General features: G+C 35.4%; 1 non-coding gene across 1 annotated transcript; it reads right to left on the reverse strand.

Moving 5' to 3' along the window:
• Positions 1-921: 921 nt before the first annotated feature.
• Positions 922-1,027, reverse strand: LOC128036425 (small nucleolar RNA R71). The gene has a single exon (XR_008193222.1). It is a non-coding gene; the product is annotated as a small nucleolar RNA R71 (small nucleolar RNA).
• Between the last annotated feature and the right edge of the window lie 4,079 nt (positions 1,028-5,106).

The following is a 5,106-nucleotide window of genomic DNA, read 5'->3' on the forward strand; positions in this document are numbered from 1 at the left end:
ATCTTGATTAAAATTGCATTTTGAAATCGTGCACTTGAGATTTATTTATTTAGTTTACTTAGTTTAAAATCTTAGTTTTTAATCACCCTCTTCAAACAAAATATTTTTCTTCGCCAAAGTGTTTTAAATAGTATTCATAAATAATTCTTTTCACAGTCCCTGTAGGTATGATAACTCGACATTTACTTGTCACTTTATTACTTGTTGTGATTGTTTACACTTGCACATTTATGTCGTTCCAAGTTTTTGGCGCCGTTGCCGGGGACTGTGTTTTAAAAAAGTCATTATTTGTGAAGTTGTTAATTTTGCATTTTGGTTTATTTTTCTGTTAAAATTTTAACTTAGTTAATTTTTCTGTGATTATTTCAAGTGTTTATGAGTATTAACCGAATCATCAATTTATTCCCTGTAGACCCTGAGATTGAACGAACTTTTTGACAGCGAGGAAGACAAGCAAGTCAGAGAAGGACTGAAGAGATAAACTTCGAAAATCTGAATCAAGGAAATGATGCAAACCTTGCTCAAAATCCTATCCATATTGCTGATGATAGAGATAGAGCTTTGAGATAGTATGTCGTGCCAATATTTCATGATCTTAAGTCGGGTATTAGGAGACCCGAAATTGAGGCACAACAGTTCGAGTTGAAGCCAGTCATGTTCCAGATGCTTCAGACAGTGGGTCAATTTAGTGGAATGCCTACCAAAGATCCTTACCTACACTTAAGACTATTTATGGAGGTGAGCAATTCTTTCAAGTTAGCTGGAGTACCTGAAGATGCATTACGATTGAAGCTATTCCCATATTCACTAAGGGACAGAGCTCGAGCTTGGTTGAACTCATTACCACCAAACTCAATTTCAACATGGAAAGAGTTAGCAGAAAAATTCCTTATGAAGTATTTCTCGCCTAGCAAGAATGCTAAGTTGAGGAACAAGATCACTGCTTTCAACAAATGGATGATGAGTCATTGTATGAGGCATGGGAAAGGTACAAAGAATTATTACGGAAGTTCCCTCATAATGGAATCCTGCATTGCATACAACTTGAGACATTTTATAATGGTCTCAATGCTCACACAAGGATGGTAGTGGACCCTTCTGCTAATGGCGCTCTCCTTTCTAAGTTTTATAATGAGGCTTATGAAATTATTGAGAGGATTGCCAGCAATAATTATCAATGGCCAACCAATCAAGCAGTGTCAGGAAGACGAGTCGCTGGAATACATGAAGTAGACGCTTTTAGTAGACGCTTTTACTTCACTCGCATCTCAAGTATCATCAATATCCTCAATGTTAAAAAATCTTTTTACTAATGGGTGTAATAGTTTTGCAGCACAGCCACTGAATCAATTTGAAAATGTAGCCTGTGTTTATTGTGGGGAAGGACATTTGTTCGAAGAATGTCCATCAAACCCAGAATCTGTGTATTACATGGGTAACTAGAACCAAAATCGAGGAAGGCAAGGGCTGCAATCCAATTTCTATAACCCATCATGGTGAAACCACCTAGATTTTTCCTGGAGTAACCAAGGAGCAGGAACCAGTAACAATTATGTCCAACCTAGATCGACCCGGCCACCTAGTTTTTCCCAACAAGCTCAAAAACCAACCCAAGCTGAACCATCCAATAGATTATACAATCTATTGGAGGCATACATTGCGAAAAATGATGCCTCTCTAAGGAATTTGGAGAATCAAGTGGGCCAGCTTGCAACTGAACTCAGAAACTAATCACAAGGTGCTTTACCTAGTAATACGGAGAATCTGACGAATCTAGGAAAGGAGCATTGTAAAGCGTTAACATTGAGGAGCGAAAAGACTTTAGAGCCCAATTTCGTTGAAGTTAAAAAGGAGCCAGCCGATGCTCAAGACTCAGAGGAAGTTCAACCGAATGTTGAAATTCCAGTTTCACTGGAAATTGAATCTACAAAATTCGACAAAGTAACTTCTAAACCAGCTAATCCTGATCAACTAATAACTCTGTTAGATGCAGAATTGCCACAGAAAACGAATCAACTAGTTCCAGTAAAGAAACCTCCACCACCCTACCCTCAAAGACTTCAGAAGCAGAAGTAGAAAATTCAATTCAAGAAGTTCCTAGACGTACTCAAGCAACTTCATATCAACATCCCATTGGTTGAAGCACTTGAAAAAATGCCGAACTAAGTCAAATTCATGAAGGATATCCTGTCTAAAAAATGAAGGCTTGGAGAATTTTGAGACGGTAGCCCTAACGAAGGAATGCAGTGCATATCTTCAAGATAAACTACCTCCAAAATTGAAGGATCCTAGATGTTTTACCATACCTTGCAATATTGGAGCAACATATTGTGGTAAGACACTATATGACTTGGGTGATATTTAGGAAGTTGGGGATAGGTGAGATTAGACCTACTACGGTTACACTTCAATTAGCAGATCGATCATTAGCATATCCAGAAGGAAAAATCGAGGACGTATTGGTACGTGTAAACAAATTTATCTTTCCTACTGGCTTTGTGATTCTAGACTTTGAAGCAGACAAAGAGGTGCCAATCATCCTAGGAAGACCATTATTAGCAACCGGAAGGACCCTTATTGATGTGCAGAAGGGCGAGCTTACTATGCTGTTCAGGATGATCAGGTAACATTTAACATTTTTAAGTCCATGCGATTTCCTGACACAATTGATGATTGTTCTGCAATGTCTGATTTAGAGGATTTAATTGTGGAGAAGGAACTCAATCATGTTGAGGACCCATTGGAGCAAATTTTGACATCAGATCCTCCAAATGATGAAGAGGAGGATAAATACTTAGCTTTGTTAGAAGCTAATCAAAGGGGATTTAATCCGAAATCCCGCTTTGAATCTTTGGAGTTAGAGAAAAGGGATTATGCCCAACCAAAAGTGTCAATCGAGGAGCCACCTAAATTAGAACTGAAGGTACTTCCCTCACATTTGAAATATGTTTATTTAGGTAACTCTTCTACTCTACCTGTGATTGTTTCAGCAGAATAAACTACTGAGCAAGAAGAGAAACTCATCCTGGTGTTGAAATAATTCAAGAAGGCTATTGGATAGACCATAGCCGATATTCACAGAATTAGTCCATTTGTATTCATGCACAAGATTATCTCTGTAACACCCCTTACTCGAGACCATTGTCGGAGTCTAGCACGAGGTGTTACTTGTCTTACTAGTTTGAGGCATAAAAATTTGCTTTTGAAACTAATCTCACTATTTACAATAAATCTATCCAATTGCGCAGTAGTTACTAAATTATTTATAACTCAAGCTACGGAACTCGAAATTTAAATTCGTAATTTTACCTAAAACTAGACTCATATATCTTCTTACCATAAATTTTTCAGAATTTTTGGTTTGACCAATTAGTATAGTTTAATAGTTAAAGTCTCCCCTGTTTCACTACTTGGCTGTCCTGACCTCTTGTCACTAAAGTTCAATTATCTCATTGTACAAACTTCGTATGGTGTTCTCACTTGTTTCTACAGAAAATATACTAAATAAGGAATATATAAATATAAATTACAACTTAGAACCATTTTTGTATAATTTTTAATGATTTTCTAAACTCAGAACAGGGGATTCTAAAAACAGTTCTGACCCTGTCTAACCAAAATTTACATATCTAAAAATATAAAATTTCTTTTGTTACATTGTTATTTTTCTATGAAAGTAGACTCAATAAGCTTTCATTCTATATATCATTCACCTTCTAATTCACTTTATACTATCCTTGGTGATTTTTCAAACTCACGTCACTGCTGCTATTTGAAATCTGTTTCATTGCAAATTTTTACTCTTTTATGATTTCTATGCATGATTTATCACCTAAACATTTATAACAGCAAACACCTTCATACTTAGCCATTTTAATAACTATTCATCATCAAATATTTTCACATCATTCTTTAGAAATATTATAAATACAAACATTCAAAATGACTAAGTCCCTATACATGCCATAGTTCAAACATAGTTCATCATAAAATACCGAGTTGTTGTTGTTGATAGTGTGGACAATCTCCGACGTCTTTAGGATCCTCGACTTTGATTAATAATGCTATATAAAAAGAAAATAAACAAAGTAAGCATAATGCTTTGTAAGTTTACAAGTAAATAAATAACAACATTTAACATAATTAACAATACTCAAGTGACATAATCTTTAATTTCCTCTTTACTTACTTCCTTACTTGTTCTCTTGCTTGTTTACTTAGATAACTCATAATTATGACTTAATTTTCTCTTGCTAAAACATTTATTTTCAATGGGTAGCATAATATACACTTGACTCTTATAACTCACTTGAACTTGCCATTTATGCTTTTAACTGAACTTTCATAAACATAAGTTATTTACTAGCCTGTTGAGCCACATTGGAATAATAAGGATACTTGGGTCTCTTTCTGATAATAACATGCCAAAGCCATGTCCCAGACATGGTTTTACATGGGATGTTTCATGTACTGCCAATGCCATATCCCAGATATGGACTTATATGGGAGTTCTCATATCGGTGCCCATGCCATGTCCCAGACATGGTCTTACGGGGGACTTCTCATCTTGGTGCCAACGCCATGTCCCAGACATGGTCTTACATGGGACCTCTCGTCTCGGAGCCAATGCCATGTCCCAGACATGGTCTTACATGGGATTTCTTTACCCAAATGTCATGACATTTGTATCCAGTACATTCCTAATGTTTCAACGAGGCTTATATCACTAATTCTCTGTCATCTCATACTTGACTCAACATTAGATAAATTCATGAAATAAATATATAATTGCTGGAAAATAACAACATTAATAATAATTATTAAAATATTACATTTATTTACCGTAAACTTACCTCGGTACCAAATATAGCCAAATCTACCACTTAGTCTTCAATCTTATTCTTTCCTTGATCTAACGTCAAATTCCGTTCTTCTTGATCTATAATAGCAAATTTAACTTATTTAATACTCACATTCATTAAAACAGCCCTTGACTCTAACTTTGAAAAATTATAATTTTACCCCTAAACTTTTACATAATTACACTTTTTCCCCAAATGTCGAAAATTAAACTTCATCTCTTATTCTTATGTTTTACAACATGCT

This window comes from Gossypium raimondii, chromosome 13 (genome assembly GCF_025698545.1).
Source record: "Gossypium raimondii isolate GPD5lz chromosome 13, ASM2569854v1, whole genome shotgun sequence".
Taxonomy (NCBI): domain Eukaryota; kingdom Viridiplantae; phylum Streptophyta; class Magnoliopsida; order Malvales; family Malvaceae; genus Gossypium; species Gossypium raimondii.